The sequence below is a fragment of the Stenella coeruleoalba genome (genome assembly GCF_951394435.1).
Source record: "Stenella coeruleoalba genome assembly, chromosome: 12".
In the NCBI taxonomy this organism is placed as follows: domain Eukaryota; kingdom Metazoa; phylum Chordata; class Mammalia; order Artiodactyla; family Delphinidae; genus Stenella; species Stenella coeruleoalba.
Genome location: NC_137158.1, coordinates 58,216,767 through 58,229,863, shown reverse-complemented (window position 1 = coordinate 58,229,863; position 13,097 = coordinate 58,216,767). Strand labels below are relative to the sequence as shown.

At 39.0% G+C, this 13,097-nt stretch overlaps 1 long non-coding RNA gene across 2 annotated transcripts in view; it reads right to left on the bottom strand.

The window, feature by feature from the left end:
* The window catches only part of LOC307195173, a 34,565-nt gene that overhangs the window by 17,821 nt on the left and 3,647 nt on the right, over positions 1-13,097 (bottom strand). For both annotated transcript variants that reach the window (XR_013830738.1, XR_013830739.1), the window contains exons 2-3: positions 6,467-6,534; positions 5,941-6,022 (exon numbers count right to left, since the gene is read on the bottom strand). This is a non-coding gene — a long non-coding RNA (uncharacterized lncRNA). The remainder of the gene's footprint in view (positions 1-5,940; positions 6,023-6,466; positions 6,535-13,097) is intronic.

Below are 13,097 nucleotides of genomic sequence, written 5' to 3'. Positions count from 1 at the left end.
TCTTACATAATAAATGTGCTACCCAAACTAAGCAAGCATAAACAACAAATGGTGACCTTGTAATTGCAAGAAGGGACAAAAAGCCTCTTACAAGACAAATGTCCATTTGTAAAGTTTCTGACTGATAAGTTTAAGTCTCACATATACTAAACATTTAATGTCTTAGAGAAGGGTATAGGAGAGCTCTCTTGGAGGAAACTGTTTATCTGAATAGCTTCAGTTTTGCATGGGTTCAGTTTCATGCAATCAGGTTTCACTTCCTGTAAGAGATTGTTATTTTTTTAACCCATGATGAAAAAACTATGTCAGTTTATATCATAGCAATTTGTTCAAGCTAGCCTAACTTAATTAACATATCAGACTTGATCACACCTGGGGTTTTTATGCAGAACTTCAGATCGTCCAGGAATGTCATTGCCATGTGCAAACATAAATGTCCTGTGTTGGCACAAAACTTTCTATGTAAATTTGTATATATTCAACAGTGCTCAAGAGCTATTATGATTGAATTTCACAAGAACACCAGGCTGGAAATGCAAATACAGAACTTGTGGACTTATTTATGGAACACCTGTCTGCAACGTGGCTGTCTCCAACAGTATTATTGAATGGTTCTTTTCATAAATTTTGAATATGCTCAATTCTGTAAGATAGTATCTATTATAAATCCAGTAGTAGTTTGGGCTCATTTATTTCCAGGTAGTTTTCAAATGCTTCAAATTTGGTAAAACTCAAAAGAACTTCACCAAACATCCCCTACTCCCACCCATCTGGAAATACTCTTACCTCGAAGGGTAACTGAACCCTTCTACAGATACTTGCTAAATCTGTAATCAAGTTATCAGGGTGTTGTTTTATCTGCACTATTTAATTTCTAAGAAGCTGCAGAACTTATTTCTCAAACTGCTGCTGCTGTTTCTCCTCCTCTCCTTTCAAATTACTGGAAAGATGTTCTCCCCAGTGTTAGGCAAAGCAAAATCTGGAGAGATCTGGAAAATTTGCTTTATTCCAAACTTAGATTCCATGAGGCTTTGAATGGGCCTAAATTTGGTCAAACCTGTTCTCTCATTCCTACCGTCAGCTTGTTTCAGAGTCATCTGGACTTGATTTTCATAGAAGAACCTGGAGATCAAAGTTCAGCTGCACAACTTATGGTCAACCTAGTGCTTTACAGGGTTGTGCATACGCATGTGTGTGTGTGTGTGTGTGTGTGTGTGTGTGTGTGTGTACATGCTAGGATGTGTCTTTAAATCAAAAACAAACTATACATTAAAACTAGTGATTATTCAAATCAAGTTTTAAGGCTCCTATCCCACCTCCCTTACTAACTCTGGGTTTGCACTGGAAGGAACAGTGGAAAACTGTCAGGAAATGGGTCTAAATGTTCCAAAAGTTTTTTGGAACTATTTTTTAAGGCAGCAATCTATGCAGAGTCATTCCTTTCTGTAATTTCTTGGTCAAAGCAGCAATACCTTTACTGGCCTAAGTTACTTTTGAAAAGAGGATGACAAAAATCATTTTTTCACAGCTGCTTTTGCAGGACTATGTATATAGCAGTTATTCAAGAAATTTTAGTAAAATGAATGCTTGGCTAAATGAATGAATGATCTTGTCTAAAAAGATACTTGGAATTTTTTATGATTAGTACAATTTTGTATTCTTGTATATAATTAGACATTTTCATTTTAAAAATAAAATTTTATTTAAAATTTTGAAAAATTATACAAAATATTTTTCAAATTATATTACTGATTGCTACAAGTGATTCATTTTCCTTAACTTTAGTCATGGAAAAAAATTTTTTTGGTCCCTGGGCATCCTCTAAGCATATTATCTACCCAAAATGCTAATATTTAATGATATTTGCATTAGCAAGCCTCCAAAATGGCCCACAATCATCCACATCCCCTGGTATTCACATCCTTGGGTCATCTTCTCTTGCAATGAATCCAGGCTGGCCCTGTATCACCAACAGAGTTCAGAAGTGACAGTGTATAACTCTCAAGGTTGTCTGATCTCTTGGATCACTCACTCTGGGGGAAGCTAGCCACATATTATGAGGACACCAAAGCAGCCCTGTGGAGAGGCCCATATGGAGAGGAACTAAAGCACCTGATCAACTTGTCACACCTGTGAGGGAGCTACCTTGGAAGTAGGTCCTCAAGCCACAGTCAAGCCTTCAGATGACTGTTGCCCCAATCTGACTCCAGTTACAAAAGAGCTCTAAGTGAGATCTAACCAACAGTGCCTTTCTTGAATTACTGACCTAGAATCTGTGAGCATAATAAATCATTATTTTATGCCATTAACTTTTGTGGTAATCTGTTATACTGTCATAGTAACTGGAACAATATTTAAATGTACACATATTCAGCAAATTTATAGATTTAATTCTCACTTTTAAGAGTATAGAAAATCGAAAGAAATTCCAAGATCAAGCACACACTTTAATCTTCCAACAATCTTCTATCGAATATCTCTTCTTAGAAAAGTTTCTATAGGAAATGTATTCAATTCTGGACCATTTAATTCCTGGATGGGCTTTTCTAACCTTTAACTGCTTTGGTGCACTTACTTCTTATCCCTCTCTGAAGACATGCCCCTTTTTCCATCAATATGCATTGGCGCCCTTGGGTTTGATGAACTACATCTACTGAGTGAATGAATAAACGGATTAGTGGATAATGGGTGATAATATATAAATCAATGAGCAGATTTGGGTTCCTAATATGTGTCAGGTACTGTGTTAAATGTTTCACATATTATGTTCCATGTTTCCACTTCCATTACCCTTTTGTACATGTGCAGTCATTTTTGCAGTATTTCACATGCACTTTACCTTTCCAATAATCCAATGTATTCAGGGAACAAAAAGGACTCTCATGGACAAAGGGAGTTTGTTAGCATTTAGAGTCTCCCCGACATGATTTTCTTTTTAAGGATGTAATCAGCTTTTGGTTTGTGGAAAGAAAATCTGAGAACTACCCATTAACCAAGAGCTTCCACTTCCCCAAGAGACACAGGCTCCTTCTCTCAAAGAACTTCATGCTTATGAGGAGACTGACAATGAACAACCAAAAGGAAAATTAGTACAAAGCAATGACTTCCATGCTGAGATGCAAAAGAAGAGAGATGGCTGCGTTAGAGGACGGATATCCTAAGATTTGAAAAATGTTGGCATCAGTGACAAAAAGCATGGATCTCTTTAAAGTGATATCTCGAGACAAAGATGGATATAATCAGGCATGCTGAAAGCAGCAAGTTTTAGCCTCAGTGGTTTCTCAATGAAATCTAAAGAAGTCAACGGTGTATTCAACATTGAGAATACAAGAAAATTAAAGATTGTATAAAATGGATTAATGTACTGTTGAAAATTCTTTCCGAGAAAAAAAGAGGAAAAGAAAACATTACAGGCAGAAGGAGCACAGCATTGAGGCCACAAGGTAGGAAAGAGCTTGGCATACTGGGGACAAAATGAAGACCAACAGGAAAGAGAAGAGTGCACAAGGATGGTGTAAGATGAGGTCAGAGAGGTATACTGGCCCAGTCAGGGAGGCCTTTGTGCAACAGAATAAGAAATCAGAATCTTTTTTCTAAAAACAATGAAAAGCCAATGAGGACTTTTAAGCCAATGACATATTTCTAAAATATCCTTCTGGCTGCTCTGTGGTAAGTGGGATACTCTGCGGTGGGGCGTGGGGGGGGGAATCAAAGCAGGGGTTGTAAGGAGACTCGTACAGCAGGATCAGGAGGGATGATGGTGGCTTGACCGTAGAGGCTGTAACACGGAGGAAAAGAAGTTGATCTATGCGAGGCATGCTTTGGAAGAAGATTCCGAGGAACTAGCTGATGGATTGCATGTGGGGGTCTATTGCTGCCTGCCAAACCTCAGCTGTTTTGGCACCGTCACCTTTCTGGCCTCTACAGCACTGTTTGTACAATCATTTAAAGCTTCACTGACCTTTCCCTTATTATTTTATAAAATAAAAATTGGAAAAAATGAAAAATGTTGCTATTAGTGATAAAGAGCATGCATCTTTTTAATGTGATATCTCGAGACCAAGATGGATATCATTAGGCATGCTGACAGTAACAAGTTTTACACTCCACTGGTTTCTCAATGAAAACTAAAGCAGCCAACAGTGTATTCAACGTTGAGGAATACAAAAAAATTAAAGACTGTATGAAGTGGATTAATGTATTGTTGAAAACTGTTTCCAAAAGAAGAGGTATATTTGTACTTTTTTGACCTCTCTATCATGTTTAAGTCTATTGCTCAACATTTGTACATTCTTGATAGCATTCATGTTTTCATGCTTTCAAATGTATATAGCCCTTGCGTAAATATCACATCCTAGTAAAAGACTATATATATTGATTGCTACCCAAATACATTTATTCATGTATTAAAACTTCCTGAGTTTCTGCCTTGTTCTGGGCACTTTTCTATGTACTTCAGTTATAGAAATGAATAAACGAGGTCAAACACAGTCCTTGCCTTCATGGGGCTTATAATCTATAGTATATAAAAATAAGTAAACAGGCAATCACAATAGAAAGTGACGAGAGCCATGATGGGCAATGTTCAGGTTGCCGTAGGAACACAGGTAGAAGCACAAACTAAGAAGGTGGGCCACTTGGGGTAGGAGGCAGCATTGGAAAATCCCCCTAGAGGAGGTGACCTCCAGGCTGAAACCTCAGTTCTCATCAGTAAGAACTGGTCACCTCCCTAAGAATGAGCCCAGCCATTCATTCAGCAGCCACAACTCAATGTAGCATCTTTTCTTCCCCTAACATGGCACATGTGTCTCATGTTAGACACTTCTAACATGGTAAAGAGACAAAACTTGTATTTATTTTTAAAAACAGGCCCTGGAAAGAAAGTCAATTGTCAAGGCCAAAGATGGAGGTGCAGATGAAGCAAACTGGTATAAGAAATTCATGGCTTTTAGCCAAGACAGAGAAATCTCTGCTATATTGAAAAGTGGTATATTGGGGTTCACAACGGCTCTGCTCTACAAGGCAACTGAGTTCCCTGTTGAGCTCTACATGGAAACACATAAAAGCAGACTGTAAAACAGATTCAGAAAGTACCAGAAACAGTAAAATGTACTTATCAAGTGAGAGAGATAAATCGCTACGTGTCTGAAAAGGTACATAGATGTTCACTTGTGGGTTTGCTTTTGTTTTGTGGGAAAATAGTATATTATGGTAGAATTTGCAAATTTTGACATTCACAGAGGGCTCAGGCTCTCCTCCTTGGAACCAAAAGGCCTTTATGCCCTTCAACTGGATATAATATTTCCTCTAAAGAAAGACTTATAGGGCTTCCCTGGTGGCGCAGTGGTTGAGAGTCTGCCTGCCGATGCAGGGGACGCGGGATCGTGCCCCGGTCCGGGAAGATCCCACACGCCGCGGAGCGGCTGGGCCCGTGAGCCATGGCCGCTGAGCCTGCGTGTCCGGAGCCTGTGCTCCGCAACGGGAGAGGCCACAACAGTGAGAGGCCCGCGTATCGCAAAAAAAAAAAAAAAAAAAGAAAGAAAGACTTATAGAAACCCAGCATTTGCATCTTCGGTCTCTCTTCCATCTTCTGAGTGAATCTACCTACTTTTGCATTGTTTGTCATCTCCAAGTTCCCCTTCCCTGCATATGATATGATATTACTAGAGTTAAGAAGCCAGCAGGACTGACTTTCAAATATTTCAAATGTTATTTATACAACTAATTTAGTTTCCCTAAGTAATAATGTACACACCCAGCAGGATCTGCTCTGTAAATGACTCCCCAGTTCACGTTGGATCCCACTTAAAAGCTGCCCTTATTACTAGCTTATTAGTCAGAAAGTGAAGAGCTTATGATAGATTTTATTATGCTCACAGGAGCTTTCCTTCTGGGGAGTTAGAACCCATCTGCAAAGAAAGAAAAAGTGAGTGTACTTACCCGGGGTCAAGAGCAAATCTGGAGGAAGTGAAGGTTTCTAATGTCCTTGCTTGTTTCCACAGTGTAAATTTAAATTTTAGGTCTGTGGATTAAATACTACAAAGATTATCATCCTTTCCGGTCTCCATATGCATAAAAGCTCTCACTATGCATTCTATTCCTCTTCTTTACCTCTCTTTACAACTAAACATTGAATATTTAGAAAATGTCTGTCTTTATATAGTAGTTACTTCCTAAGCTATTACATGAATGTAGTTATTGAATAGGATCTTATATGAGTCCTGTATGAATGGGATGTTAGGATTTGATCCTCCAGAAAAAGGCACGGGGAAAAAAATGTTACACTAAGAACTTTGATAAGGCTCAAAAATATTTAATACAATGAAAACAACAGAACTGAGATTTTTTTCAATGTATTTTCCTCGTAAATCATTTTGTTGATGACTTTAAATGCTTATAAAGCAACTTGAAGCTTATTTTGACTTGTTAAAGTGCCAAAGTTTATATAAATCTGGCTCTGTCTTACCTGATATTAGAAGCGCCAGAAGGCTCTTAACTGCGATCTCAGCCACAGAGTATCAGTTTATCGACATGCTGTGTAAAAAAAAGCCAAAAAAAACAAATAAACAAAAAGCGAGTAATGCACACAAACAGGCATTACAGTGTGTTTTTCTTAAAATAATATTTTAGTCATTGTTGTTGTTGATCTTAAGTTCCTTAGGTGAGTGAGAAAAATGGCCAGCAAATAATGCATTCCCTCCCCAGCCTCAGCTCGTGCTCTGGCTGTATCTGTGGGCCTAGAGCATTTGTAGTCTGCAGAACTATTGCTCCTGTTTGATTGAGATTTGTGCTTAAACACCCATAGCCTGATCTCTTAAAACGCTGCTGCTTATCTGCAGAGCTTGCTAGTTGCTGTACAAGCAGTATCCCATGTCTTCGTTAAATTAGTTAGGTCATTTTCTTTTCTTTTCTTTTTTTTTTTTATTGTAGTGCAGTTTATAAAAATGAAAGAATTTGGCACTGTTTTGTGTCTACCAAAGCACCTCAGATTATTTCTCGAATGTTTCTGGTTGGATAAAATCTCAAATGTATCTTGCCAAGTGCCCTTTTCTCCATGACTTCCAAATCCATGCAAATTTCAGGGAAAATTTAATCCGTATGTTTCTGATTCATTCACTCTTAACTCATCATATTGTTGTTTTCAAAAAACAATTTTATGTCCAAGAAACTCTAGGGGCATTTTTTTTTATATATAATCTGTTTTTAGTCAAATGTCTCCCCAATTGGAGCATGGAAGTTGTGTATTTTCAAGTATTAAGTATTGAACTTGAACTTCCATCCACCCCCCCATTTTAACTTCAAATTATTCTTGTAAGAGGTAAGTTGCAATCAGAATATGGAGAATGTGAAATGACTGCACATTTCTGCCAGCAGCTGCCTTGCCAGAACCGAGGCTGACTCAATCAGCCAGAGCCTGCTGAACAAAGCCAAGTTCACCCCTGAAGTCTCAGGCAAACTTCCCTCTGCTGAGTCACCCCTTAAAGAGTTGCACTTGTGGATCTGAACCTGCCATTTTGTAAAAAGTGCGAGCTTAGGCACGTCTGAACCCTTATTGGAACAATGGAGTATCACAGTTGGTAACCATTATCTCTGGAAGGGGGAAAAGGTCTTTTTATAAATCATGTACTCTGCATCTACCACAGTATTGTTTGTTTACTTTTTTTTTTTTTTTTTTTTTTTGCGGTACGCGGGTCTCTCACTGTCTTGGCCTCTCCCGTTGCGGAGCACAGGCTCCAGACGCGCAGGCTCAGCGGCCATGGCTCACAGGCCCAGCCGCTCCGCGGCATGTGGGATCTTCCCAGACCGGGGCACGAAGCCGTGTCCCCTGCATCGGCAGGCAGACTCTCAACCACTGCGCCACCAGGGAAGCCCTGTTTACTTTTTTGCACACCATTTTAGGGTCATCAAATCACACTACAGAGGACTTTAGGTTTCATGCAAAAACACCAAAATGCTGAACACATTAACAAGTAAATAACAAATACATGTTTATGCATTGACTTCTAGTTGAAGCAATCTGGTTGGCATTTTCTCAAGGGAGTTATTTAAATTTTAAATGGAACAATATCTCATTTAGAGTTCTGCAAATATGCGAGGGCACAGAAGTAATTTATATGTACATGAAACTCTTCACTGAAGCACCTGGGTACTTGACAATAATTAAAATACAAAGTAGACTTATTAACTTTTCCTTTTAACTTTCTACCTTTTTGCTTCTTCGGGGAGAGTGAAGGAAATTTCTAGAGTAGTCTGTCAAGTACCTAGAGGTCCTTTTTCCTACCACCACATAATGCCTGACGGCAATTTGCACCTCCATCTCTTTCTGTTGCATCCTTCAGAAGCCCTGCTGTGATCTTCCCTTACACACTCATTGTCTATTTTCAGAATCAGTGTTTTTATTTCTTAAGCTATCAGTCCCTTATCCCCAACTGCCAGAGACAACATTTATTTCACTTTAATGTCAGCAATATAATTAAGGAAACAGATGATAGAGGGTATAAAAATGATGGAAAGTGCTATAAATCAGAAATTTCCACAACATAGTTTCAACAATGACCTGGGTATGGATAATTCCCATACTTATATTGTTGGCCTCAGACCTCCACCCTTACCTCCATCATCATTAATTGTCTATGAGGACATGACTTACATAAGTGGCTCTCAAAGTGCAGTACCCAGAAACACAAACACTGGGTTCATCCCCAACCTGTGGAATCAGAAACTCTGGGAGTGGGTCCCGGCAATCTGTGTTTTATTAGCAAGACTTCCATGTGATTCTGATGCTTGCTGAAGTTTGAACTGGCCCTGAAACTTAATGTGTTGAATCCAACAGTTTGCTTCTCATTTCCTATTTTCTTAACCTCGCCATTTTTATCAATAGTATCACAATCACCTTAGTTTGTTGCCATCAAAATCTTTAAGTCACTTTTACTTTTTCATTTTGCCTTCTTTTCTAGTCCTCTATTATGAAGATGGCCCACTTCTGTACCCAAGGTGTTTTTAAAAATCTATTCCTTCTCACTTATTCTAGGCCCACAAAAATCAAATCCCAAGCCTTCTCCAACAAGCTAACCAACATTCTCTCTGTGGTCTTTTATTCTATCCTGCTATTAAAATAATTTTCCTCATATGATGATTTCATCTGTCACATCACTGCTCAAGAACACAGCTGTTTTATTTTGAACCAAAATACAATTCTCTTGTCTGTCTTTTGAGGCCTCCACCAATAAGCGGTCCTCCACTACCTTAGTCTCATTCCTCAGTTTCTAGCAAAGCAGATCTCACTGGCTTGTTCTCACTTCCCTTGTGCTTTACATTTCTCTTATCTGGAATGCTCTTCCTCTCTTTCCCACCACTCTGTGTTCTGTTCGTATTGGAAATCCAATTCGCATTCTTTGAAACAGGAGTCTAACTTTATCATTCAGTATTTATTTTTACTCTGTGATCATTGTATTAAATTTGCCCTAACTTTTATGTTTCTTTCCCAGGCATTGCTTCAAATTGATATGATGTATATACTCTTCAGCTCTTGTCTATAACCTCTTCATGTTTATCCACCCTGTACTGCCCATTTCAGGCCCAGAACTATGGCTAACTGGAGTAAAAGTAGGTAAAGTGAGATACTAAAACTCAAGTGTCCACATTTGTAGTTATTAGTAGCCCTGGCTTAGGTTCATGGGAGGGAGCATGAAAGTTACCATCTAATAAGGGTTTAAATATTCATAACTAATTGGCCGTGCCAACTGTCTTTGATTCTGTGCCATTACTGTTTAGATGTACTGTCCCTTATTGTGACTTTATCTTTCAAGACACGATTTATTACTCCATAAATCTGAAACAATGAAATCAGTGTGTACTTGTATGTGTAGACATATATTTTCTTTTCAACATGGACCCAAACCTAAAGGAAACTCCATTAAGACTATAAACAGAAAAAATTCACCTCAGTTTTGATGGGTATTTCCACGGCTTCCTGAAATAAAATAGAGCCTGTTTGTTCTTAATATTTTTTATGATTTAGTGATAGCCTGTAGAGTACTATATTTTAATTTCAAAAAGGCAGTGAACAACAGATGTGGTAGAAGGCGAGGAAAGGGAGAAATGGGTTAAAAGAAGCAGTCAAAACTAAAAATATACAGCACCGGGCTTCCAAAGCGAAGCCAACTATAATAAGAGGAACAGAAAGCATTAGTGGGAAACCGGTTTCATTCAACCCTGGCACAAGAGGCAAAGAATTTTACTTTTTACTTCTTACAGATCATTTGACTTTGTTAAAGCACACCTTTATCTTCACCATATCATTTAAAATTTTATTTGGAGTTCTATCATCAACACCAATCTTCAGATTCTTATGATTAAATTTGTACATCTCTGTAGTTTGTTAGCTATAGATCCAAAAATCTAAAAAGTTCTGAAAGCTAATTATTTTTCCAACTCTTACAGTGGTAGAAAATTACCTGACCTCAATTAATTTGGTGGCAAAACCTTACCTGAACTGACATAAAATTATTTACTCTTTTTATTTATCCCGCTTGAAGTGAATATTCATACATTTTGCTGCTCAAACAATGCATTTGAATACAGAGTGAAGTTCCAGTCCTCTTGGGAGTGTGATGTAATATATTATATGGATACTATTATCTGCCTAAAATTCAAATTTTTCTAAATTTGGAAACATATCTGGCCCCAGAGACTTAGGATTGCTGATTGCAGACCTGAACTAATTTTCTCTTCTGAATTTCTCCTCTGATTTTCTCAGGAAGAAGTTTTAAATTATTTACTATTATCTTGAGAATATCTCTTTAATAACTTGGGTTTTTTTAAAGGTCTCTGCTATGAAGGAAGTAGCTAAATTAGGTTTTAACAAGGAACTCTGGATACAAGTTATACAAAGGGACTAAAAACACTTTAAAACAAGATCAAATGTCAAGGGGCACAATTTAGAACCCAAGAGTGTAAAGAGTTTTCCATATTTTATTTCTTAACTTCCATATGGGTGTGCTGAATGAAAAGAAATATACATATGCACATGTACATATATACACACATACATATACACATACAATAGGTACACATGCATATATTTTATCAATCTAATGGCAAACTTGAAAAACAGAATTAGAGCTATTAAATGTGTGTGTATGTGCGTCTATATAATGCCATATTCTCACAACAGATCATATCAGTAGTTCAAATAAAAGATATTGTTGCAAATGCAACCACACACACACACACACACACACACTTTCCATACAATGTACTCTATTGGTCACTTAATTTTTCTAGTATAGTTGTAAAAAATTAGTACTTTTCAATATTTTATCCAGTGGGATGGTTATAATAAAATTAGTATTGGCTCCCAATGTATAGTGCCAACTTCCTGAGGGGATAGGTTTGGGGTGGATACTACTGAACTAAATAACTCCGATGGAGTCTGAGTTGTACACAAAACACTCTGAATGTGTTGGGAGTAGAGCAAGTGAGCACAGGGCCTTTGCTCTGCACTGGGTTATAACTCTCTGCCCTCTTTAGGGAGAAAGGCTGGCCGGCTGCTGTTACAAACAGGGCAAAGCTCTGGATTCAAACAGTGAATCAACATTTACTGAAGGTCCACCATTTGTCAAAATCTGAAGCAGATACTGGGAGCTGTTCCAAAGCTACCAGCAGGCATAAGAGCCTTTCTCTGCAAGAACTCACAATGTAAGTAGAGATTCAGGGCAGCCACATATTAATGCAATTATCTAAGACATATTAATAAGAGAGCACTGATAGTGTTATTAATATACATTATGACAGTCAAAACATTTCCAGAAAAAAAATATCAAGTACTGGGCTTGCTAAAGATACTCTTTTCACCTTTACCAGAGCCATACTCCTACGTATGGGGATATGTATTGCATTATGTGATCTATACAGAGGTTAAGAAGATACCGTAATGGGAAAAAAACTACAGAACACAGTTGAATTCCCATCTACAAGTGAGCGCCAATCAAAAGATGGGGGGGTGGGGCTTCCCTGGTGCCGCAGTGGTTGAGAGTCTGCCTGCCGATGCAGGGGACACGGGTTCGTGCCCCGGTCCGGGAAGATCCCACATGCTGCAGAACGGCTGGGCCCATGAGCCATGGCCGGTGAGCCTGCGCGTCCGGAGCCTGTGCTCTGCAACGGCAGAGGCCACAACAGTGAGAGGCCCGCGTACCGAAAAAAAAAAAAAAAAAAAAGATGGGGGGATGAAACGTGGTAAATGCAGGACTGGTTATGGAGCTTTGGGGCACAGAGAGACATGGAGTTCCAGTACTGACTGCATCTTGGCAGTTCTTAAAAACATTTCACTGACTGTATAAAAGCCATTATTGGGGTTTCCCTGGTGGCGCAGTGGTTGAGAGTCCGCCTGCCGATGCAGGGGACACGGGTTCGTGCCCCGGTCCGGGAGGATTCCGCATGCCGCGGAGTGGCTGGGCCCGTGGGCCATGGCCGCTGGGCCTGCGCGTCCGGAGCCTGTGCTCCGCAATGGGAGAGGCCACAACAGTGAGAGGCCCGCGTACCGCAAAAAAAAAAAAAAAAAAAAGCCATTATTTTGGAGCATAAAAATCCTTCCGCTCCCAACAGAAAGTGAGAATATTTATACTGCTTTGTCATGATGTGAAAGGGAGTAATGATGTCTTTCTCCATCAGTCTCTGATCTTTGCAAATGAAACAGAGAGGACAGGTCATGCTTTAACATGGATGGCAGCAGCCTCCTCTGGAGTCAACCTCAGGACTTCCTAAGTGAAAAGCCATGTCTCTAATTTAAGTATGAGACAGTAATTACTCTCACAGCCAGGGAGAATTTCAAGTCCCTACCTATTTGCAGCCCTGTCTAAAAACAATCAACTCCCCTTTCAAACTTGACCAAACTACAAATGGTATGAGAACTCAGTCACCTAATAAAGATGTTCATTTTGGCACTCAGTAGCTTATGCGTGGTTCACAGATGGCGTGTGTCTCATTTTTTGTGTAATCCAATCATCCTGAACTACTGAGTCTCACAGTCTTCAGGAGTAATTGCAAAGCTCACCGTGACAACTGTCTCTTCTTCCAGATGTCGATATAAGGAGTGT